Source organism: Rhincodon typus, chromosome 45, assembly GCF_021869965.1.
Source record: "Rhincodon typus isolate 14 chromosome 45, sRhiTyp1.1, whole genome shotgun sequence".
NCBI lineage: Eukaryota > Metazoa > Chordata > Chondrichthyes > Orectolobiformes > Rhincodontidae > Rhincodon > Rhincodon typus.
This window is the reverse complement of record NC_063376.1, coordinates 5,008,901-5,035,264: the sequence shown is the minus strand read 5'-3', so window position 1 is coordinate 5,035,264 and position 26,364 is coordinate 5,008,901. Positions and strand designations below refer to the sequence as shown.

Here is a 26,364-nt window from a genome sequence, read left to right as displayed (position 1 = left end):
AGTGTCGGAGGATGATGCGTTGGATCCGGAGGTTGGTGGGGTAGTACGTGAGGATGAGGGGGATTCTGTTTTGGTTGTTATTGCGGGGAGGGGGTGTGAGGGATGAGTTGCGGGAAATGCGGGAGACACGGTCAAGGGCGTTCTCGATCAATGATGGGGGGAAGTTGCAGTCTTTGAAAAATGAGGACATCTGAGATGTACGGGAGTGGAATGCCTCATCCTGGGAGCAGATGTGGCGGAGGCGAAGGAATTGGGAATAGGGGATGGCATTTTTGCAGGAAGGTGGGTGGGAGGAGGTGTATTCTAGGTAGCTGTGGGAGTCGGTGGGCTTGAAATGGATATCGGTTTCTAGGTGGTTGCCAGAGATGGAGACAGAGAGGTCCAAGAAGGAGAGAGAGGTGTTAGAGATGGTCCAGGTGAACTTAAGGTTGGGGTGGAAGGTGTTGGTGAAGTGAATGAACTGTTCGAGCTCCTCATGGGAGCACGAGGCAACGCCGATACAGTCATCAATGTAACGGAGGAAGAGGTGGGGTTTAGGGCCAGTTTCGGTACAGAAGAGGGATTGTTCCACGTAACCTACGAAGAGGCAGGCATAGCTTGGGCCCATGTGGGTACCCATGGCCACCCCCTTTGTCCGTAGGAAGTGGGACCACTCCTGACTTTCATGACAGGAATTATCGGCATCTAATTTCCTGGTGGTGGGTGGTGGAATGGGGGACTGCGAATTGATGAAGTGAGTTTGAGCAATATTGAGGATGGTAATGCAAGCCAATAAATGCAAATTGGTACATTGCCACTAACTAGAAAGAATCGCATCTTGCCATTGGTTGGAAAACGAAACTTCATACTCTTGACATTGAGAAGCTCGTTGCTGGATGCTCATACAATTTTCCCAACTATTTTGCTGTGCACCATGTCATTCAAGGCCCTATCAGTCAGTTCACTCCAAATCCACATCAATTACTGAAGAAGAGTTTTGCCTCATATTGTTCCTAATTGTTAGGCCAATAGCCTGAAATCTGTGCCCTCGGATTATCGGACCCTCAGCCAATTATTAGCAGGGGCGTTTGTGACGCAGTGGTCGTGTCCTTACCTCTGGGAGTGACAACTGGTGGTGGTTTAGCCTGAGGGTCACCATGCCAGGGTCAAGATTGAGAAGGTGGGACCTTTGTGTTGATGTAAGATTATTTTGGCTCAGAGATAGGGACATGGTGGTAGTGACTCTGAGCCAGGAGGCCCAGGTTCAAGACCAGAGGATATGCATGATATCCCTGAACAGGCAGACTAAGGGAAAAAGACTGATTCTCACACCATTGATGGTGGGACAGGAGGGCAAGATTCAGAGAGTAAATGTGGAGAGTAAATCTGTCCCTCCTTTCTGCCTGATGTCGAAACAGTGACTTGAACAGAACTTCCCATTTGATTGTATGTCAGCTGGTTTCCCCAGAAAAATTGCTGAGTTTTTTTTTCTGTTTCATATATCAACATTGCTTTCCTTATCACACAGTCAGAAATTGGAAATTCTGCCAGTGCTAGAAAATGATCACGTACAAAGTCACGATTGAGACGGGGACAATCTTGGGTGCAGGAACCCAGAGTTACGTCTTCTGCACCCTGATCGGAGAGAGAGAAAGGAGTCATAAGGCTAGTGTGAACAGGTGGTTGTGCAGTGAACTGAAGCAGGGATCTGTGAGTATTTATTTCAGCAGAGTCTCAGGGCCAACAGCTCGTTGCGATCGGATACTATTACATTAGGTTGGTGCTTTGATTGGAGAAATCATTTTGAAATGAAAGATTTGCATGTGTGTCACAAAAGGCCTTAGATCCAATGTAATTTTAAGGTGAGAGGAGAAAGATTTAAAAGGATGCTGAGGGGCAACTTTTTCACAGAGGGTAGTTCGTATGTGGAAGTGGTACAGGTGGGTACAGTTATAACATCTAAAAGACATTGGACAGGGACATGAAGAGGAAAGATTTAGAGGAATATGGGCCAAATTCAGGCAAATGGGACTAGTTTGGGAAACTTGATCGGCATGGATGTGCTGGACTGACCTACAAGAAGAAATATGTTTCCCTCATCCACATTATCAAGACCATTCAGCATCTTATACACTTCAATCAAGTCACTCCTCATTCTTCTACACTCTCAGCCTGTCCAACCTTTCCTCATAACACAAGATCAGAGAGACTTAGGGGTGCAGTTACGTAGTTCCCTGAAAGTGGCATCTCAGGTAGACAGGGAAGGCACTTGGCATCCTTGTCTTCATGGGTCAGAGCATTGAGTACAGGGGTTGGGATGTCATGTTACAGCAGTACAAGACATTGGTGAGGTTTCATTTGGAGTACTGCATACAATTCCGGTCACCCCGCTGTAGTAAAGATGTTATTGAACTGGAAAGAGTGCAAAAAAGATTAACAAGGATGTGACAGAGACTGGAGGTTTTGAGGTATAAGGAGAGGCTGGATAGGCTGGGACATTTTTCATTAGAGTGTTGGAAGCTGAGGAGTTACTTTATAGAGGTTTGTAAAATCATGAGGTGAACAGCCAAGGTCTTTTTCCCAGGGTAGGGGATTCCAAAACTTGACAGTGTAGTTTAATGTGAGAGGCGAAAGATTTAAAAATGACCTGAGGGCCTATATGGAACGAGCTTCCAGAGGAAGTGGTAGAGGTGAGTACAATTAAAACATTTAGCTGACAATTGGACAGGTATGTAAATAGAAGAGTTTAGAGGGATAGGGCCAAACTCAAGCAAATGAGACTAGCTCAGTTTAGGAAACATGGTCAGTATGGATGAGTTGGGCCGAACTAGCTCATCCTGTTTATCGATCTAGTAGATCCCCTCTGAACTGCCTTCAATGTATTTACATCCTTCTCTAAATAAGAGGACCAAAATTGCACACAGTATTCAAGATGTGGTCTACTTCAGTGCTGTGCAACTGAAGTATAATAGCTTTATTGTTCAATTCCCCTTGTAATAAAGGGATATCACTCTATTAGCCTTAATTACTTGAGTGCCTGCAATTTAACATTTCTATCATTTATGCATCAGATTATTGAAATTCCTCTTAACCTTGGAATTCTGTAGTTTTCTCTGTTTAACTAATAGTCTGTTTCTCTTAATTCTTCATTTCATTCTTCCACATAATGCAGCATTACCCATCACAGCATGGGTTTTATTTTTCACAATAAACTTTGATGAAGTACATTGTCAAATACCTTCTGGAAATCCAAGTACAATATGTCTACATACTCCCCTTTATCCATGGTGCATGTTACTCCTTCAAAGAACTCCCAACAAATTGGCTAAACATGATTTCCCTTTGATGAAACCATGCTGACTCTTCCCAAATAAGGCAATGCAACATAGGAATAGAAGTACATTATCCCACAAATTTTAAATGTGCAGCTTTAATAGGCTAAAACATTAAACACTTTAAAGAAAAATGTAGAAATACTTCTTAGGACTAAAGGGACCAAAGGGTATTGGGAGAAAGTGGTAATAGCGTACTGAATTGGATGATCAGCCATTATTATATTGAATGGCCAAGCAGGCTTGAAAGGCTGAATAGCTACTCCTGCTCCTACATTCAGTGTCAGAGACAAAAATAGAAATTGCTCATAACAGTTAATTAACTTTGATTTCTTTCCACGGATGCTGCCAGACCTGCTGAGCTTTTTCAGCAATTTCTAATCTGTTTTAATGGCTGATTCGAACACCTTCCCCATGGCAGATTGATAAGCTTATAGATTCCTGTTTTCTGCCTCCCCCCTGAATAGAGGGGTATTTATTTGCTGCTTTCCATTTTGATGTGGCATTTCCTAAAACTAAGGAATTTTGAATAATTTACACCAATTCATCTAGGATTTTATTAATCACCTCTTTCATGACTCTAGAATGAAGTCTACCTGGACTTGTCAGCCTAGAGCTCCATTCATTTAGGTAGTGATGGGAATGAGGTCAGCCATGGGGACCCCAAAGAGTATGAGTTCCCTGATTGGGATTGTTAACCTGGTCTAATTGGAAAGCCCTGGCTGACAGATAAAAACAGGAGTGTCAGGTTCACTCCAGGAGCCGGCTCTGCGCTCACTGGGTTAGTGTTACGTACTGCACATGTAAATAAAGAGTGACTTGGTGACAGGATACTGGCCTTCGTGGAGTTATTTCCATCTGCATACCTCATGATTGTAATTTGCAAAGTTTCTCTCTTCCTTCCATCTCCTGATTCAAAGCTATTATTGTGACTGAAGAATTATTGTTTCTGAAGAAGGGTCCAGACCCGAAACGTCAGCTTTCCCGCTCCTCTGATGCTGCTTGGCCTGCTGTATTCATCCAGCTCTACACCTTGTTATGTCAGATTCTTCAGCATCTGCAGTTCCTACTATTTCTATTATTGTGACTGTTTTTTTGTTCTTGACAGTGAACTCAGGTGCAAAATGTATTTGTTCATTTCCTTTATTTGTTACTAACTTCTCATTCTCTCTCATTGGAGGACCAACACTCACTTTACTTACTCTTTGTCTTTTTAAATTGAAAAGAACCAGTTCAGTGTGGAAATATGGTATTTGGCCTATCGAGTCTGCATTGACCCTCCAAAGAACATCCCATCCAAACCCAGTGCCCTACCCTATTCCCATAACCTTGCATTTCCCATGGCTTAACCCAATTAGCCCACATATTCCTTGACACTACGGGACAATTTAGTATGGTCAATCCACCTAACCTGCACATCTTTGAACTGTGGGAGGAAACTGGAGCACCCAGAGGAAACTCAAGCAGAGAACGTCTGGTGGCTCAGTGGTTAGCCTTGCTGCCTCACAGCACCAGAGACTCGGGTTCGATTGGCTAGGTGGATTGGCCATGCTGAATTGGCCATAGTGTTCAGAGATGTGTAGATTATGTGGGTTTTAGGGGGATGGGTCTGGCTGGGGTGCTCTGAGGGTTGGTGTGGACTTGTTGGGCTGAAGGGCCTGTTTCCACACTGTAGGGATTCTATGAACATGCAAACTCCATACAGATAGTTGCCCAAAGTTGGAATCAAACCCATGTCCCTGGCGCCGTGAGGCAGCAGTGCTAACCACTGAGCCATCGTGCCGCCCCCAATGCCTGCAGAAACTCATGCTAACGATTTCACATTCCTAGCTATCTTTCTCAATTCATCCTCCTTATTAGATTCATAGAATCACTGAGGCATAGCATCATACAATACGGAAACAGACCCTTCGGTCCAACTAGTTGTGCTGACCATAATCCCAAACTAGTCCCATTTGCCTGCATTGGCCCATATCCATCCAAACCTTTCCTATTCGTGAACTTAACCAAACGTCTTTAAAATGTTGCAACTGTACCCGCATCCACCATTTCCTTTGGAAGTTCATTCCACACATAAATCACTCTCTGTGTAAAAAAGTCGCCCCTCAATCTTTTCCAAATCTTTCTAAAATTTCATAAAAATATGCCCCCAGTCTTGAAATTCCCCCACCCTAGGGAAAAGACTCCTGCCATTCACCTTATCTATACCTCTCATGACCTTATAGGCCTCTATAAGGTCACCCCTCAACCTCCTAAGCTCCAGTGAAAAACGTCTCAGCCTATCTAGCCTCTCCTTATAACTCAAACCCTCCATTCCCAGCAACATCCTGGTAATACTTTTCTGAACCCTCTCCAGCTTAATAATATCCTTCGTATAGCAGGGCAACCAGAACTGGACACAGTGCTCTTTGGAGAGGCCTCACCAATGTCCTGTAAACCTCAACATGACATTCCAACTCCTATACTGAAAAAACTGAGCAATGAAGGCAAGTGTGCTAAATGCCTCCTTAACCACCCTGTCTACATGTGACACAAACTTCAAAGAATTATGTCCCTGAACCCCCAGGTCTCTCTATTCTACAATATTACCCAAGGCCCTACTTTTAATTGTATAAGTCCTGTCTTTGTTTGTTTTACCAAAATGCAGTACCTCACATTTTTCCAAATAAAACTACATCTGCCACTCATGGACCCAATTGTTCAAGATCTCTTTGTAATCTTTGATAACCTTCTTCACTGTCCACTATGCTACCAATTTTGGTGTCATCCGCAAAATTACTAACCATGCCTTCAATATTCTCATTTAATCATTTGTATAAATGACAAACAAAAGTGGACCCAGCATTGATCCCTGTGGAACACCGCTGCTGGTGGGCCTGCAGTCTGAGACACAATTTCTGCCGTTCTTTATATTGTGGCCAATCATCTAACCTGCCATTCATGTTTTTGCAGAGATATACTTTTTCCTTCAATCTGAAGGTTTCCATAACTTTTTTTTAGTTAACCATAGATGTGGGAGCTCCCTTTAGAATTTTTCTTTATGGTAGGATATAGTCATCCTCCATATTCTGAAATAGCCCCTTAAATGTTAGTCACTATGTCTCTATGGACGTATCGCTAAGCCTAGTATACCATTTCAATCCAGCTAGCTCAGCTTTCATGTCCATGTAGGTCCCGTTATTTAGGTTTAAAACACTAGTCTTAGACCGAGCCTTCTCTCTTTCAAAATGGATGTAAAATTCAATCATATTTGTGGTTATTGCTACCTAGCCTCTTAACTCTGAGGTCATTAATTAATTCTGCTATCTGACAAGTCTAACATAAACTGCTTTCTAGTCAGAACGTGCTCCTCTAAGGTATTATCACACAAGCTTTCTATGAACTCACTTCGGCTACTACTGATTTTCCAGTTTAGGTGTAGTAATCCATGAGTCTAGCCTTCACTTTATCAAAAGTACCCAACATTGCTTCTTATTTACACTGTCCTACATTATGGTTACTTTAGAGGGACTTTAGACCACTCCCACTTGTGATTTATTTTCCCTATTCCTCATCTCCATCCAAACTACACCCTCATCTTCTGAACCAACGTCATCTCTAACTATTGCACAAATACCATCTTTGATTACAGTGCCACCCTTCCACTTTCATTTAGCTTTCCATTTTTCTTGAATGTTATATCCCAATGATGAACCTGATGCTGAATAAGAAAAGCTTGCAATTAACAATGCTCAAAGTCAAGTCCATAGGTCACAACCAAAGACTGCCCAGATCCTGAAAAGGTGAGAGCTGTAGCTGTGATACTGCAATCAAAGGCTTGAAAGCAGTGCAACGGGTTGTCAGATCCATCAATTATTTCACAAAATATTTGCCCAATTTGTCATAGAGTTATACAGCATGGAAACAGACCGTTTGGTCCAACTTGTGCATGCCGACCAGATATCCTAAATTAATCTAGTCCCATTTGCCAGCGTTTGGTCAATATCCCTCTAAACCCTTCCTACTGATGTACCCATAACCTCCTTCTGACAAAGCCATGCTGACTATCCATAATTAACTCATGTCAATCCAAGTGGGTATTAATTCACTCCTTCAGAGTTTTCTCCAAAAATTTTCCCTACTACTGATGTGAGACTCACCAGTCTGTAATTTCCTGGTTCATCTCTACCACCCCTCTTAAAAAGTGGAACCACATTAGCTGTCTTTCAGTCCTCTGGCACTTTCCCTTGAGGCCAGGGAGGAATTAAAATTTTGTGGCAGTGCCCCTGCAATTTCCTGCCTCATCTCCCACAGCAGCCTGGGATGCAATTCATCCGGGCCAGGGGATTTGTCTGATATTAAGCCTGACAGAGCATCCAATACCTCCCCATTTCCTATTTCAAACTGTGCAAGTTCCTCACAGTCCCTTTTTCTGAATTCTGTATCTACATTCTCCTTTTCCAAAGTGAAGACCGAAGAGAAGTATCCATTCAAACCCCTTGCAATATCCTGCTGTTTCAAGCATAGGTTGTCTGCTTGGTCTCTAATGGGTCCTACTCTTTCCCTGGTTAACCTCTTCGCTTCAATGTATTTATAAAATATCTTCAGATTCTTCCTAATCCTGTTAGCAAGTCCTTTTCATGCCCCTTTTTGTTCTTCTAATTGCTTTCTTATATTCCCTCCTATACACTTCCTGTATTCCTCTAGGGCCACACCCATTGCTCCCTTTGGACTTGCCAAGAGTCCTACTCTTCTTCTTTATGTAGCCCTGAATTGTCTTTGAATTTATTGCTTATACATTTCTCTCTGAATGGTACATGATGGACCTGTACACTCCCCAGCTCCTTTTTGAATGCCCCTCCCCACCTTTGCTCCACTGTAGACTTATCCGCAAGGAGCTGTTCCCAGTCTTGTGTGGCCAGATGCTGCTTTACTTTTAATGAAATCTACCTTTCCCCAGTCTAAAGCCGTCTTTTGCAGGTCGCCATTTTTTCCTAGTACCAGAACAAATTTGAACTGTACTGTGTTGTGCTCGCTATCACTTAAATGCTCCTCTACAGCCACACTGAATTCTGACTATCCGTAATTAACTCATGTCAATCCAAGTTGGTATTAATTCACTCCTTCAGAACTGGATTCAGCACTGCGCTGTCCCTTGTTGGATCCTCTATGTGCTTATACAAAAAACTCCCTGGATACATTTCAAGAAATCTGCCCCCTCTAAACCCTTAACAATATGACTATAACAATTTATGTTGGGGAAAGTTGAAATCCTCTAGTATAATTACCCAGTTATTACTCACACACACGTCTGTGAACTGTCTATATATTCGCTTCTCTATTTCCTGCTGAGTCTTTGGGGGCCCATAATGCACTCCCAGTAAAGTGACTGCCTCTTTAACATTCCTAAGTTCTGCCCACAAAGCCTTGTTTGAGGATCCTTCCAAGGTATCACCTTTCCTTATTGCAGTAATTGACTCCTTAATTAATAGTGCTACACCACCACCCTTTCTACACCCCCCATTGTTTCTCGCCTGAAGATCCTATACCCCAGAATGTTGAATTGTCAGTCCAGCCCTCCCCTCAACCATGTTTCTGTGATGGCAACAATATCATACTTCCATGTGTTAATCCATGCCATTAACTCATCAGTCTTACCTATTAAATTCCTAGTATAAAGACTATTTAGCCTTGCCTTACTCTCCTGACACTCAACAAAGCTGAACTGACTGTCATTTGCTGTAGCATGATTGTCTTTGTTACATCAATATTCTGTGTCCTCTTCCTCTGCCCGGCTGGTTTAAACTCCGCCCAACAGCACTAGCAATCCTACCTGCAAGGATGTTGGTTCCATTGTGGTTAAGGTGTAGACCATCCCATTTGTACATGTCCCACCTTCCCCAAAAACAGCCACGGTGATCCGGGAATTGAAAACCTTCCCTCTTGCACCAACTCTTGAGCCATGCTTTCATCTGTCCTATTTTCCCATTTCTAAATTCGCTGACACATGGCACCAGGAGTAATCAGAGATTACAACCATTGAGGTCCTGATTTTTAATCTACTGCCAACTCCCTGAATTCTTGACGCAAGACCTCATTCCTCACTTTGCCCATTTCATTGGTACCAACATGTACCACAACCATTAACTTGTCACTGTCCCCTCTCAGGATACCCTGCAGCCGTTCAGTGACATCCCTGACCCTGGCACCAGGGAGGCAACACACCACCCTTCAGTCATGCCATTGGCCGCAGAAATGCCTGTCTGCTCCCCATCTAAAGAATCTGCTATGATTACTGCTATTCCTTTCTTCTTTCTCCACCTCAGTGCAGTCAAACTGCTTATGTTTCCAGAAGCCTGGTTCTGACTGCATTCCTCCAAGGGACCAGCACCCTCATCAGCTTTCAAAGTGGAATACCGGTTAGTGAGTGGGACCCCAGGGGACTCCTGCGCTACCTACCTCTTTCTGGACTGTCTGCGTGAAAGAGGTAAATATCTCTCTGGCACTCCTTTTGGGTCAAGAGAAACAGACAGCTGCTCCCAGCACTCCAAATTCTTCCTTGTAATCAGAACCAATCTCATGACTGAATACCAGCCCAACAATCAGGATCCAATCCATGATTGGACCTCCTTGGCATGCTGTTCACCTCCTCACCTTTACTTTCCAGGTGGGTCACTATGATATTGCAAGTGACTGGGACCTTGGGGCCATTTGTTTTGTGGAGCTGCAAGTAACTCCATTCATCTTTCAAGATTATTGGTTCTGCTGCTGTGTGACGGTGGAGGCCCCCGAGGGAAACACCTTCCATTTCCCCTGCTACAAGTGGCTGGACAACTGTACCATCAGCCTTCGGGAAGGAACTGGTAAGTCGGAAAAGCCAGGGATTGTTGGGGAGCAGCAAAGCTGACCCATGGAAGTAACATGCATCCACACAGAGCCCTCACTGAAGCAGTTTACCAGTAATGAACCAACAAAGTGTAAAACAATAACGTTGTTAATGCATCAGCCAATTTATACACAGCAAGTTCCTCAGATGTCAGGGAGGGAACGACCAGATAATCATTCTTTTGTCAGTTCTGGTGGAGGAATAGATATTGGCAGGATGCCAGGGGGAACTCCCCTGCTCTTCGTTGATATAGTGCCTTTGGACCTATCACATCCATGTGACACGAATTTGGTTTAAAGCCTCATCAGACAGGCAACACCTTTGAAGGCAAATCTTCCATTCCGAGCATGTTCCAGGACATTTTCTCTACACCAGCTAAATTAAGCTCATGGGCCTGAAATTTACTCCAAAGGTCTGCAACCTTGTTTGTCACATTTCTCCAGCTCCCTGGGTCGAGGCCAACACATTTAATTGGCATAGTACCATTGTTTGACTGTCTTACAAAATCAGAGTTTATATGTAACCCATTCTGAACCAATGATTAGATTCGGCTTGCATACATTCCCACTGTAAAGCATTGCTGAGGAGGTGGTGGTATAGTGGTAATTCAGAACCACAGCTGCTAAAGGTTCAATCCCTCAATGGTGGAAGAGGAAATTTAAATACAATCAAAATCTGGAGTTAAAAGTTAGCCTTATGGCGACCACTGTTGTTCCTTTTTTAAAAAATGCATCTGATTCACTAATGCCTTTTAGGGAAGTATTATCTGGTCTGGCCTACATGTGATTCCAGATCCACAGCAATATGGTTGACTCTTAACTGCCCTCTGTGCAATTAGGGACGGGCAATAAATGCTGGCCTATTTCACAATACCAATGAATAAAACAAAATGTTGCTGAAATGAACTATTCCGTTGGCTTTCGTCTGTAACTCATTCCTGAGTGTCCATTATTCTATGCATAAAGAATCAAAACCTCTGAACTAGATTTCAAGTTATAACACCTTCCTAGAATCCATGATTCTCTGTGCATCTTTATTAAACCTCCTAAATTCTCAGTCACCCTTGGATAGTGCCTTTTGTACTTAACATATGTATGTTCTATTTCAGCTAAAAGAGTCTATGACGACGAACATTTGTTCCAGTACCATCGTGCGAATGAACTGCGGGAGAAACAATTGCTCTATCGGTAATAGCCAAATATTTCAAATAAAAGCAGAACACCGATCTGAAATGAAAAGAATTGCAAAAGTGCTAGGAAACACAGCAGCCATTAGCAGCTATTCATTCTCCTTAACTGGTCTTTATCTACTCATTTGTCTGTCCAACTGTCAGAATGGCAAAAGGGCCTAGGAGTGTCAGATGGAGTTTAATTTAGATAAATGTGAGGTGCTGCATTTTGGGTCAAATTAGGGCAGGACTTATTCATTTAATGGTAAGGTCCTGGGGAGTGTTGCTGAATGAAGAAACCTTGGGGTGCAGATACAGAGTCCATACGCAGGTAGACAGGGTGCTGAACACGGCGTTTGGTACGCTTGCCTTTATTGGTCAGTGCATCGAGTATAGGAGTTGGGAAGTCATGTTGCGGATGTACAGGACGTTGGTTAGGCCGCTTTTGGAATACTGTGTTCAGTTCTGGTCTCCCTGCTATCGGAAAGATGTTGTGAAACTTGAACGGATTCAGAAAAGATTTACAAGGATGTTGCCAGGGTTGGAGGGTTTGAGCTATAGGGAGAGGCTGAATAGGCTGGGACTATTTTCCCTGGAACATGAGGCTGTGGAGTTACCTTATAGAAGTTCATAAAATTGTGAGGGCCATGGATAGGGTGAATAGTCAAGGTCTTTTCCTCAGGGTAGGGGTGTCCAAAACTAGAGGGCATAGCTTTAAGGTGAGAGGGGTAAGATATAAGAGGGATCTAAGAGGCAAACTTTTCATGCAGAGGGTGGTGCATGTATGGAATGAGAAGCCAGAGGACGTGTATTTGTCTCTCTTTGGGCTCTATCTCCCCCTATGGTTTTCTCCTCCCCCCCTCCCACCACCCTATCATCTGCATAAAACCATCTTTTTCCCAGCTACCATCAGTTCTAAAGATGGGTCACTGGACCCGAAACATTAACTCTGATTTCTCTGCACAGATACTGCCAGACCTGCTGAGATTTTCCAGCAATTTTCTATTTTTGTTAAAGGACATTGGAACTGTTTTGTCATTTAGTAGAGCATGGATGATGGATACAATTGAGTTAACATATTGCATATTGAAACAATATTCTCCTTATGTGATTCAATTACATTTGAGTTATCATCAAGGATGAAGACTGATATGTTAGGTTTTAAAAAAATGAATTTCAACGCAATCAAGAATTCATTAGAAAGCAGTTAAAATAATAAATCTCAAAGGAAAGCAAAGTGATCAGAGTGTAACCACTAACCCTGAGAAAAAATTTGAATTTCCCAGCAGTTATGTGGGAACATTGGTTACTGGTGTTTTTCCTCTACCATTATACACCAATTAGACCTAGTGAAAGAAAGAGGAATGGTGGAAGCAAACTATCCTGACCACAAGATGGTAGCATTGGCAATGCTACACATGCAACACTCTCTTGTTTTGTTTGCTCATCACTTTAAATCTATGCCCTTTCATTCTTACAAGAGGGAACAACTGTTCTGTCCAGCCCACTCTTGATTTTGAAAACCTTAATCAGCTTTCTCCTCAGCGTTCTACTATTCCAGGAGAAATTTCTTCTGCCCTCTTCAAAACCGCCAGCTTCTTCGATCTATCCTCAAATCTGAAGTTTCTCTTTCTCGGAACTATTCTCCTGCGCTCTGTCTCCATTGCATTCGCATCTTTCCTATACCGTGGCACCCACAGCTATACACAATACTCCGGCTGAGTTATTCCAATTAGACTTAATCAAGTCAAGTAATCAAAGTATTGGTGTTGGAGTCTCATTGTGAGAAAAGTTTAGGAAAGAATGTGAAATTGTATGGAAAGAAAGGCAAAACCTGGACAGGCGTACTTTTCAGTAGATAACTTGATTAAACAGGATGAGGGACGTCTGTTGTAATTTAAAATGTGTTCATTGATATCAATTCTCTGGGACTTGCTATTGCCAGAAAGTTTCTTTCCATTTAATTTTAAATCTTCATCGGTGCAACCGAATCCTGGTCTAATTCAATGGTTTCATTTTTAAACAGATATGTCTCTGCCTCGTGATTGAATGGTTCCTTCCTTTGTGTTTTAGGTGGATGGACTTGCCCTCTAAGATGCCAAAATGTATCAACGCTCATTCGGTGGATGATCTGCCTGTGGATTTGAGGTTCAGTCATGAGAAAGAACTTGGCTTTGAGCAATCTGTTCTAAAGAGGTAAGTATCACAGTGGATGAAAGGTGCCATAGATTCCCTACAGTGTGGAAGCAGGCCATTGAGTCCACACTGACTCTCCAAAGAGCATCCCACCCAGACCCACTCCTCGACACTTTCCCTGCAACCTTGCATTTCCTGTGGCTAACACACCTAGCCTGCACATCCTTGGACTCTATGGGAAATTTAACATGGCCAATCCATCCTAACCTGCACATCTTTGGACTGTTGGAGGAAACCAGAGCACCCAGAGGAAACCCACACAGACACAGGAGAATGTGGCTGGAATCAAACCCAGGTCCTTGTTACTATGAGGCAGCGGTACGAGCCGCTAAGCCACCGTGCCACCTTGGAAGGCCACTACTGAAGCTATGTTATGTTGGGGGGGGGGCAGTGTTTGTGGAGTACAACAGCAAACAGATTACATTGAAATTGTATAAGACGCTAATTCGATCTCAGCTGAAGTATTGTGTCTCGTTCTGGCCATTGGAGAAGGTCCAGTAAAAATTCACAAGAATGATTCCGGGGATGAGTAGCTTCAGTGCCATGGATAGTTTAGAGAAGTTTGGACTGTTTTCCTCAGAGAAGAAATTTGATAATGTTCAAAATCAAGAGGGGTTCTGAGATACTGTTCCCACTCATGAAAGGAGCAAGAGCCAGAGGGCACGGAGTTAATGTAATTGCCAAAATAAGCAAAACAGGCAGTGGAAATGTGCTACCCAAGAGTGTGATACAGGCAGTTTCAACTGGGCTTTCAAAAGGGAGTTAGACAGTTAGTGTGAGAAGGAAGAATGTGCAAGGTTACAGGGAGAAGGCAGGGGAATGGCACCAAATGAACTGCTCATTCAGAGAGCTGGCGCAGACGGAGTAGGCGGAATAGCTAACTTCTGCATTGTAACGATTCTGTGATTCTGTGATAACAGGTTTACTGTTGCAAATTTAGCATGGAAACCAATACTCAGTAAAATGTGACGTGGTCCTAACTGAAGTGCTCTATAATCGCTGGGAATAGATTTGGTACTGGGCCCAGTATTCCTGAGTTCTCAGTCAGTCAGTGTCTCATACTGGGTACCTTAGTATACCCACGCTCACTTGTACACAGCATTCCCAAATCAAATCCAAGGAAGATGTCCAATCAAGATAGATCAACAATCACAGAAATATAGAAACTTAAGTACAGATGGAGGTTATCTTTGCGTCCTCACTGTCCACTGGAGTAGTACCAGAAGATTGGAGGGTGGCAAATGTCATTCCCTTGTTCAAGAAAGGGAATAGGGATAATCCTGGAAATTACAGACCAGTCAGTCTGTCTTCTATGGTGGGCAAATTATTGAAGAGGATTCTGAAAGATAGAATTTATGATTATTTGGAAAAGCACAGTTTGATTAGAAATAGCATGGCTTTGTGAGGGGCAGGTCATGCCTCACAAGCCTTATTGAATTCTTTGCGAATGTGACAAAATACATCGATGAAGGTAGAGCAGTGGATGTGGTATATATGGATTTTAGCAAGGCATTTGATAAGGTTCCACATGGTAGGCTCATTCAGAAAGTAAGGAGACATGGGATTCAGGGAAATTTGCCTGTCTGGATACAAAACTGGCTGTACAATAGAAGACAGAGGGTGGTAGTAGATGGAAAGTATTCAGCCTGGAGCTCGGTGACCAGTGGTGTTCCGCAGGGATCTGTTCTGGGGCCTCTGCTCTTTGTCATCTTTATAAATGACTTGGTTGAGGAAGTGGAAGGGTGGGTTAGTAAGTTTGTCGATGACACGAAGGTTGGTGGAGTTGTGGACAGCGTGGAGGGCCGTTGTAGGTTGCAACGGGACAGTGACAGGATGCAGAGCTGGGCAAAGAAGTGGCAGATGGAATTCAGCCCAGAAATGTGTGAAGTGATTCATTTTGGAAGGTTGAATTTGAATGCAGAATACAGGGTTAATGGCAGGATTCTCAGCAGTGTGGAGGAACAGAGGGATCTTGGCGTCCACATCCATAGATCCCTCAAAGTTGCGACTCAAGTTGATAGGGTTGTAAAGAAGGCGTACAGTGTGTTGGCTTTCGTTGGCAGGGGAATTGAGTTTAAGAGCCGTGAGCTCATGCTGCAGCTGTACAAAACCCTGGTTAGACCACACTTGGAATATTGTGTTCAGTTCTGATCGCCTCATTATAGGAAGGTTGTAGAAGCTTTAAAGAAGGTGCAGAGGAGATTTACCTGGAAGCTGCCTGGACTGGAGGGTAAGTTTTATGAGGAAAGGTTGAGGGAGCTAGGGCTTTTTTCATTGGAGTGAAGAAGGATGAGAGGTGACTTGATAGAGGTTTACAAATGATGAGAGGCATAGATAGAATGGATAGTCAGAGACTTTTTCCCAGGGTGGAAATGACTATTATGAGGGGGCATAATTTTAAGGTGATTGGAGGAAGGTATAGGGGAGATGTCAAAGGTAGGTCCTTCACACAGAGAGTGGTGGGCATGTGGAATGCGCTGCCGGCAGTGGTAGTGGAGTCAGCTACTTTTGAGACTTTTAAGCGACTCTTGGATAGGCACATGGAGGATAGTAAAATGTCGGGTATGCAGGGTAGATTGATCTTAGTACGATAATAGGTCGGCACAACATTGTGGGCCGAAGGGCCTGTACTGTGCTGTACTGTTCTATGTTCCATGTATTCAGTCTGTTGCGTCTGTGGTGGCTGTTTCACATTCAGTCTCACATCCTTGGTTTTTGTCTAACTTATTTTTAAAATCATTTATGAAATCTGCTTTTGCTACATTTCCACATCCCAGAGCCCAATAACTCCCTGAGTGAAATTAATTCTCCTCATATCCCTCTAGACCTTTAACCAATCAATTTAAATCTGTTAAATGCCTCTGGTTCTTAACTCACTCAGCAATGAATAACTTTCCTGTCCACATGCCATCAAAAATCTCCCACCATCTTGAAACCCTCTATTTCATCAACGCTTAAGCTTTGACTGTTCTGTGTTGTTTTGGTAGGATCCCAGCTGCTGGTAACAATGGACAAGTCAGATTTATTTTGCAATTTGTTTACTGTGTTGGTCAGTCATTGTATAAATTCACATGAGGCTGCCAGTGCACTTTTAACAAAAGAACTGTAAAGTTTATTGCACAAAAATAAATGGTCATGACTTACCGAATGTAGGCCGTTTAGGACTGCGATGAGAAGAAAATTCTTTATCCAGAGAGTGGTGAGCCTGTGGAATTCTCTGCCACAGAAAACAGTTGAGGCCAAAACACTGAATGTTTTCAAGGAGTTAGATATAATTGTTAGGGCTAAAGGGGTCAAAGGGTATGGGGGAGAAAACAGGTGCAGGATACTGAGCTGGATGATTGCCATGATTATATTGAATAGTGAAACAGGTTCGAAGGGCCAAATGGCCTTATCCTACTCCTACTCCTATTTTCTAAATTTCTATGTTTCTTTAAAAAAAAAGCTTTATATTTATAAGACAATTTGGAATGATCTTTTCATGGACAGCAACAATAAGGGTTTAACTCTTTCCCCAGTAATGTTAACAGACACTCAACCCCAATGAATTATCACTCCTATGTTAACTCTTCAAACTTACCTCCTTACAAATTGCTGAAAGAAAAACACATGTTGACAAAGCTTTTTGTCTTGCATTCATCAGGCCAATGTACAAGGATGCCAATTCATGGGGAAAACTTACACCCATACTGAATGAGAGGAGAGTACTGATTGGTTGGCAGGTGCATTTTGATACCAGGGAGAATACACCTTTTAGTTCTTACTTAACTGACTTTCTGCACATTCACCAGATGTGATTCTCTCTTTCTCTCCTAGAGATACATAAATACAGACTAACTCATTACTCTTTTGAGCAGTCCTGTTTGGACTACTGAAACAACTTAAGATTCCTTTCCCGCTCTGACAGACTGGAGATTTCTATCCAATTCTGACAACTTGGAGATTCTTACAGCCTGGAGACGTCTGGAACTTAAAACTGACCTGATCGTATGACACCCGAGTTCAACTTGCTGGTAGCACTGACCGTCCATTTCTCTAGATGATAAAACTCAACAGCGATCAGCAACTAACTCCCCAGTATAGCTGATTGAGTCATTTAGCTTAAGTCTCTTTCTTGGAAAGACTACCTTTAGTTCACAGCTTCAGATGACTTTTTGCCTCCTTCTTGAAAGTTACAATTCACCCTCACAGAGCTGAAAACTAAAATTCATTTTTCTCCTCTTCTTAATTCAAATTGCAAAATAATGATAATAACATACTACAAACATTCCTTCTCACGATTTCTTTAGGCTTTTAGAACTCAAGCTGAAGGAGAAACTGAACAAGTTGGAACACTCTTGGACCACCGTTGAGGATTTTGATCACACCTTTTGGTATGTCAACCATCCTATCGCAGGTAATGAAAATTTGGCAATAATTTAGAGAGGGGATGATGAGCATGTCATCATAAATAGTACCATTAAAATATCAACAGAACAACATTTATGCTAACAGAGGGACCAAGTAGAAAGAAATAGGAGCAGGAGAAGTCCATTTAGCCTATCAAGTCTGCTGAGCAAGATCATAGCTGATCTTTGGTCTCAGTCCCAGTTTCCTGCAAACCTAACTTCTCCAGAACTCTAGACTCCCATGTTGACTGTCTAATTCAGCCTTGAATATGCTGAACTACCTATCTTCCACTGCTCATTGGGGGAGACAATACCATAGTTTTTCAGAGAAAAGACTTTCAGGTCAAAGGTTTGAATAGCATACTCCTGCTCCAATTTTCTATGTTTCTATGAGGTGCAAGGCAAAAAGTTTTGACACATCGTGTCTTTTTTCATGAATGCTTAAGTTCTATATTACGAAACAACCAGATTGAAAACAGTTGAGTTCCCAACACTGATCTCTGTGGGATTCCACTTGTTAAAGCTTGTCAGTCTAGATTCTAGCATTTTCCAATGGCAACTGTCTGTGTGGAGTTTGCACATTCTCACCGTGTTGTGTGGGTTTCCTCCGGGTACTCCAGTTTCCTCCCACAGTCCAAAGATCTGAAGGTTATCTGGACTGACTATGGGAAATGCAGTGTTAGAGGGATAGGGTAGGGGGTTGAGTTGGGATGCTTTTCAGAGGGTTGGTATGGGCTTGATAGGCTGAATGGCCTGCTTCTACACTGTAGGGATTCTATAATTAATACTGAGTTGTAGAGCTGCTGGTTGGTGAGGAGGGACTGACTACGTTCACTAAGGCTTCTGTTGGGTTGGCTTTAAGTTCTTGTTAACAGCATCTTGATATTTCTGCAGAGCTAGCTCTTTATGTTCTCCCAACCCCGCATACCTCCTCCCCCCTCTTTTGCAGTGTTTGCCAAGCATTATTGGAAGGAGGATTGGTTCTTCGGAAACCAGTTCTTGAACGGCTTCAACCCAGTCCTGATAGAGAAATGCAACAAAATCCCAACGAACTTCCATGTGACAGATGATATGGTCAGGATGTCTCTCAGGAACTCCACGCTGAAGCAAGAGATGAAGGTGCATTGGTGTCTTACTGTTTCACACTGAGGGTCGGAGGTTGGATCAGGAGATGTAAAATTCTTGCAGAGCACCGAATAGGAATTTCATTCTTTCCCTGCAGTTCTGATAGAATTTTATATCCAAGGTGGAACATAAGTGTTGGAAAATCTCATTTGAACGGCAGGTTAGCTCAGGACAAATTGGAAGGAGGTGGTATTACGGTGATGTCATGAGGCTAGCAATCCAGAATCTCAGGCTAATGTATTGCGGGCAAGGGTTCAAATCCCACCAGGGCACAGGGTGAAATTTGAATCCAATAAAGTGTGGGTTTAGAAAGCTAGCTCCCGTGGTGACCACTGTTGATTGGCATTGAGGTCCATCTGGGTCACTCATGCCCTTCAGGAAAGGAAATCTACTGCCCTTACCTGGTCTAGACTACAAGTGACTCCAGACCCACAACTACGTGGTTGAATCTTAATTTCACAGGATATGTCTGGAGGCCATGCAGAACACAAGAGGTGACGGTAAATGGGATTTGGTGCAAGTGAGAATAAAGCAAGGTTTTGGATTGAATTTTTGTTGATCGAACATATGAGGTCAGCCAGGAGAGCACTGGAATTCAGCCATTATAAGATGATACACATTGATATTGTATTTAGACAGTGTCTGATTATTGAACTATTTCCTTTGTCTTTGTTACAGAATGGAATATTTACATTGTCAACTATGAGATCTTGGATGGGATTCCAGCCAATGTAATTAAACATGTGCAGCAGTACACTGCAGCACCGATCTGCCTGCTTTACCGTAATGAACAGAACCACATGATACCCATTGCTATCCAGGTAGGATCTGTAGACCCACGTTGCTTCTTATTTTATGGGCAATTATCACTGTGGACCACCATGTTGTATGAGGCTGACTGCCTTTATTGTTGACCTTGGTCTGGGTTTGCTGGTATTCACCAAAGATCCTCACCTTCCAAACCCATGACCACTTTCATCTAGAAAAACAAGGGCAGGAGATATATGGAAACACTATCGTCTTCAAGTTCCCCTCCAAGCCACCCACCTTCCCAACTTGGAAGTATATTGCTGTTCCTTCACTGTCGCTGGGTCAAAATCCTGGAATTCCCTCCCTAATGACATTGTGGGGCAACCCACAGCAGGTGGACAGCAATGGTTCAAGAAGGCAGCTCACCACCACCTTCTCAAGGGCAACTAGGGATGGGCAATAAATAGTGGCCAGCCAGCAACGCCCACATCCCACAAAATGAATAAATAAAAAAAACTACGGTGTCCACTTGGTCTTGTGTGGCAGAGGAAAACTATTTTGTTATCTAACCAAGAGAGACTCTTGCGTTAAACAAAATGAAATTTATTCTGTGTTAGCAAATAAGTATGAAAAGTACAATAGACAAAACATGAATAGGAAGGGTTTAGAGGGAGCAAAAACATAAAATGCTGGAAAAGCTCAGCAGGTCTGGCAGCAGCTGTAGAGAGAAATCAGTTAACATTTCAGGTTGCATGATCCTTCTGAGAGTCTGTTTCTTCTGTTTTTGTTTCAGATTTACAGCATCCACACTTCTTTCAGTTTTTATTCAGGGGCTAGAGGGATGTGGGCCAAATGATAGCAAGTGGGACTAGATTGGTTTGGGATATCTGTTCGGTGTGGACATGTTGGACTGAAGGGTCTGTTTTTGTGCACTGCAACTCTGTGACTCTATGATTTCAACCAAGAGTGATCTGTCTCTGGATGTTTCCAGGATTCGGTCCTTCTGCAGTGTTGTTCTTACACAGTTTTCTCTCTTTCAAGTTTGCAGTGCGACATTATTGATATCCTTTAGATTCCTTCACCCCCAACATTGATTACAGTTTTGAAGACTTGAAGTCTGCAGCTTGCCTTCTTATCAAAAATAGCTCCTTTGTTCCTTGTTACATTCAGGGTTAGCTGTCTGTTTAAACAGTATTTTTTTTCCCTGCAATTAACTCCTTTGCTTCAGAACATTACTTCTGAAGGCTGGTCTAATTGCCCATTTGTCATGAGGCAGCAGATTATCAAATAAGTGATAAGATTATCAAATAAGTCTCTTCTCTCCCAGGAAACAGCTTGTTTATGTTGTTTCTGCAGCTCCTTCTTCCCAAGGATGGTTAATTCACATGTTGCTGTAACTCCTTTTTATAAACTTTTCTTATTGTTTCTTTCATCTCAAGAAACAGTTTGTCCCAAGAAGAATTATTGCTGTTTCTTTCAACCAATGTGTAACAGTTTATCTTTGTTAATTTTTCCAGTCCATGAACAGTTATTAAAATTCTGAAGTATATATTGTCACAGTCCCTTTCGTTACGATGTTCCTCATTGGTTTTGTCCCAATCAGGCAGCGGTAGATGATTGATCCATAATAAGATCTGGTTTCAGAGGTTACCTCATACACTTCCTTAGGGTGTATGAACAATACAAGATCACTGCTAGTCTGCAACTCCTTCGATGACCATACCCTTCCTGGTAAGGTTCTCTACCCAAACCTGTTGGCCTGCACTCAAGTATGTCAATCATATCTCACAGCGATGCCTACTGTAGTGTGCTGCATGCATTAGGATTGTTCTTCCCTACATATAGGTTGATAGTCCCATGGGCAAAACTTTTGATTGGATGGGAAATGACTCTTCGATTTTCTGCCCACCAGCAACTCTGATGGTGATAGACCAATTGGAGTGGGGTAGATTGGTAACGTAGCCATACTGTGTCGAAATCAGCATTTCTCTTTAAAAGTGACCTGACTGACCACAGCCTATCCATTTGTTTGTGGCTATTTCGGTGAGATGCTCAGACCCAGATCTGGCAGCAGACTGGCTGAAGCACACATTAGCAAAATGTGTTCCATCGATGGACAAGATCATGGTACTTCCTGCAAGACCCTGATGACCACATTCGTGGCAGTGGTACATAACATCGTCACCTCTATCCACTATAAGAATTAGCCAGTAGTTATAAGACAAGACTTCTTATTAAAAATGAATAGGATCTATGCTCACAAATACCCATGGTCTGCTGTCTCTTATTGCTCTGGCTTGTGACTAATTCAGGCTTCTCAATCTGTCTGAAACCTTCCACCTCTTTGGAGATCTCCAGACACCGCACTGCTGACTGGGCTGTGCCCATACACTTGGTAATCTCCAAGAGTCCCTGGCAAATCTTGTGTAGAAGTGAGGGTGGAACAATACGAGTCATCACATACAAGTAAGATAGCTAAGACCATGAAATGCTGTTGGTGCTCAACATATGTTTCCATGGCCAACCCGGCAGACCATTGGTTTGTCCAACTTTTGACAATATCGATGAACGGTAACATACTCTTGGTCTCTCATCTCCGTATGCAGTGGCTGTCAAGTGAAGTTAAGGTTTATTTAACATCCATAAAAATATTTCTAAGTCACATTCAGAATAGCACCTGCCTTGTTTCGGCTTTAGTTTTCCGTGAGTCTGCCATTATTCCTTTGCTGTTGACTGTGAATGCCAAGACGTGAATTGCAGAATGTACTTGAAGAGTTTGTACTTGTCATTATGGGTGAGGCTTTCTGCCAGTGAGCATTTTAAGAGTGTTTCCACTCTCTGGTGATGCTCCTCCATTGTTTATCCATGTATCACAATGTCATCCTTTCAGCATATCTCTTCTTAGAATTTTAGAACCCTTACAGTATGAAAACAGGCCCTTTGGCCCAACAAGTCCACACCGACCCTCATAGCATCCTACCCAGACCAATCCCCCCATAACCCACCTAATCTACACATGCCTGAACACTACGGGCAATTTAGCATGGCCAATCCACCTAGCCTGCACATCTTTGGACTCTGGGAGGAAACCGGAGCAGCCGGAGGAAACCCACGCAGACACAGGGAGAATGTGCAAACTCCACACAGACAGTCACCCGAGGGTGGAATCGAATCCGGGCCCCTGGCACTGTGAAGCAGCAGTGCTAACCACTGAGGTACCGTGAAGACCTTGCAAAAGATTAGATGTAGTCTGTTGAAACATCTCTGGAGCTGAGGCAATCCCAAATGGTGATCTCTTGAAGCTGAACCTCCCAAATGCAGTTACAAAAAGAGCACAACACCAGGTTATAGTACAACAGGTTTATTTGAACACACAAGCTTTCGAAGCGTTGCTCCTTACACCCGAGGAAGGGACTGCGCTCCGAAAGCTTATGTGTTCAAATAAATCTGTTGGACTATAACTTGAGGTCGTGTGTCTTTTGACCTTGCCCAACCCCATCCAACACCGGCACCTCCACATCATAGTTACAAAAATGGCACAAGCTGAATCTACTGCTTATATCAAGTTTCAAGAAAGTTCTGCATTTAGATAACTTAACCAACTTTTTTTTTAATTTACACACTGGATGTGGGCATTCTGGCTATGCCTAGCATTGATTTCTGCGTTTTGTACCCGCATTGAATCGACTAATACTCCGGCTCCAAGGAGTTCATAACTCTCCTGCTGCTGTGCTTCTCTTACTATAACTCTATAGACACATAACTATACACAACACTTCCTAATCTAGAGATAGTAAGAACTGACGAAGCTGGAGTCTGAGATCCCACAGTGTGGAGCGGGATGAACACAGCAGGCCAGGCAGCATCAGAGGAGCCGGAAAGCTGATGTTTTGAGTCGGGACCCTTCTTCAGAAATGGGGGAGGGTTAGGGGGCTCTGAAATAAATAGAGAGGAAGGGTGGGGCTGGGGAAGGTAGGTGGGGTGGTGATAGGTAAGTGCAGGTAGGCAGTGGTGGGGGTTGATCAGTGAGGTGGGAGAAGTGTATGGGTGGGAGAGAAGACGGACAGGTCCAGGAGGCGAGGCTGAGAGATAGGTGGGATGGCGATAGGTGAGTGCAGTTCCAAATCTATATTCTTCCACCCATGTTGATTTGACTGTCTGGAAAGCACAACACCTACTTCCTCAGGAGGTGAAGGAAATTGGCAAGGTCATAAACACTCTTCCCAATTTTCATTATGCACCTCGAAAGCATTCTATCCAGATGCATCATAGCTTGATATGGCAACTGTTCTGCCCAAGATCATAAGAAACTACAGCCTAGTCCATCAGGCAAGCCAACCATCCATCCACTGACTCCATCTGTACCTCTCTCTGCCTCGGAAAGGCAGCCAACATAATCAAAGACCCCTCGCACCCTGGTTACAATCTCTTCCAATCTCTTCTGCTGGCAGAAGATACAATAACTTAAACACATGTGCGACAGATTCAGGAACAGTTTCTTCCCTGCTGTTATTAGTTTTCTGAATAGACCTCTCAAATATTAAATTTAACGTTGGTCTCACTCTTTCTCTGCAGCTGTAACTTTGTATTCCTCGCTCTGTTCTATTACCCTAATGCACTTTGTATGTTATGGTCTGCCTGTGTTGCAGGCAAAACAAAACTTTTCGTTGTAGCGACGTATATGTGACAATGATAAATCAAATCAATTCAAAATCATTTCACGTGTCTAGCAGTACAACTCTGATAACTGCGCTTCTTCAATTCTAACATCGTATATTCCTGATTTTAACTTTTACATTACAGTATATTCCGCTAAGTGAATTTGTAGATAAACCAAGAATTGATGATTTGCAGGAGCAGATCTCTGAACAGATCTCCAGCTTCGTGAGTTGGGTTTGGATGATATAACACAAACTCACTTCATGAGGCATCAGAAATGGCTTTAGAGGCGTACACTACATTTTGCTTAAAAACAAACAACTACCAGGATAAAGCATTGGTTCAGTTCCTCAGAGAGCAAATGTAGATTTTCTGCTGTACATCACCTGTAAGGACTGACCCATTGCTTGTGACCTTTGTGAAAAGTACCCTGACTTAAAATTCACACCCGTGACATGAACAGTTCCTTCTGGAAAAACGTCCTGCCAAATTTGTTCACCATCAGTTCATATTAATTAATGTGTTTTGCCTGTTTAGTTGCACATCACAGACTTGAGGGGCCGAATGGCCTGCTTCCACACTGTAGGGATTCTATGATTCGATTCTATGATGAGTACCAATGTCCTGTTCACCCATTACATCCTGCTTGCTGACCAATCTAATGAAACCTCAACTTTAAAGTTTTCATCCTTGTTTCCAATAGCCTCATGTCTCTCTATCACTGTAACCTCATCCAGCCTGAGAAACCTTCAAGATCTCTGCTCTTCTCCAACTCTGGCCTCAGCTGCACCCCCGATTTCGCCTACCCATTGAAGATCATTCGTCCTGGATCCCAAGCTCTGGAATTCCTAATTTAAAATCTGCCACCTTTCCCTCCTCTGTTATTGCATGATACAAAGGCTTCTTAAAGCTCCATTTTAATCATTCTTGTTGCTTACAGCTGAGGCAGTCCCTGGGAAAAGACAATCCCATTTTCCTTTCCTCGGACGCAGAGCTCGACTGGTTGCTGGCCAAGATGTGGGTGCGGAGCTGCGACTTTCAACACTTTGAGCTGGTCTCCCACCTTCTGAAGACTCACCTGATCGCTGAGACGTTCAGCTTGGCCACTCTTAGGCAACTGCCATCTGTGCACCCCATTCACAAGGTATGAGGCGTGAGGAAGAATATCGCTCCCATTTTAATTGAGGGAAATTGTAGCTGGTGGCAGCCATTGAACTGGGGATGGGGATTTAATCAAATCCTGATCTGTGCATCTTAGAATCAATGGAATTTACAGCAGGGAAAGAGGCCATTTGGCCCATTGTGTCTTCACCATCCAATAAGGAGCCATCCAACTGAATCCCGCTTTCCAGCCCTTGGTCTGTAACCATGTATGTTAGGACACTGCATGTGGATATCCTAGTACTTGTTAAATGATATGAACATTTCTGCCTCTACCACTCTTTAAGCAGTGAATTCCAAAACCCGTGACAAAAATTTCCCCTTGAAATCACTGTAACTCACTGACCTCTTACCTTAAAACCATGCTGCCCCTCTTTATTGACCCTTCAACCATGGGGAACAAGCCCTTCTTATCTATTTTATTTAGACCCCACATATTTTTTTAGACATCAGACTAGGATTTTCCCAGCCTCCTTTATTCCAAAGAAATCAATCCTAGACTATGTAAACTTTCATCATTAAAATTCTCCAGTCCAATCAATATTTGTGTAAAATCCCTGCACTAACTTTTAAAAATTTATTCTCGGGATGTTGACAGCATTGGCTAGGTCAGTGTTTATCGCCCATCCTTAATTGCCCTGTAAAAGGTGGCAGTCAGCTGCCTTCTTGAACCGCTGCAGATTGTGGGTGTACCTATGTTCTTATCTCCCAGGCTGTGAATTGCAAAGATTTGCCACCATT

General features: G+C 43.0%; 1 protein-coding gene across 1 annotated transcript in view; it reads left to right on the top strand.

The window, feature by feature from the left end:
* Positions 1-1,610: 1,610 nt before the first annotated feature.
* LOC109925331 (polyunsaturated fatty acid 5-lipoxygenase-like) overlaps positions 1,611-26,364 on the top strand; it is a 173,814-nt gene continuing 149,060 nt past the window's right edge. Inside the window, exons 1-2 of the mRNA XM_048620265.1 lie at positions 1,611-1,689; positions 9,958-10,153. The gene's annotated coding sequence lies outside the window, so the exon portion shown is untranslated. The remainder of the gene's footprint in view (positions 1,690-9,957; positions 10,154-26,364) is intronic.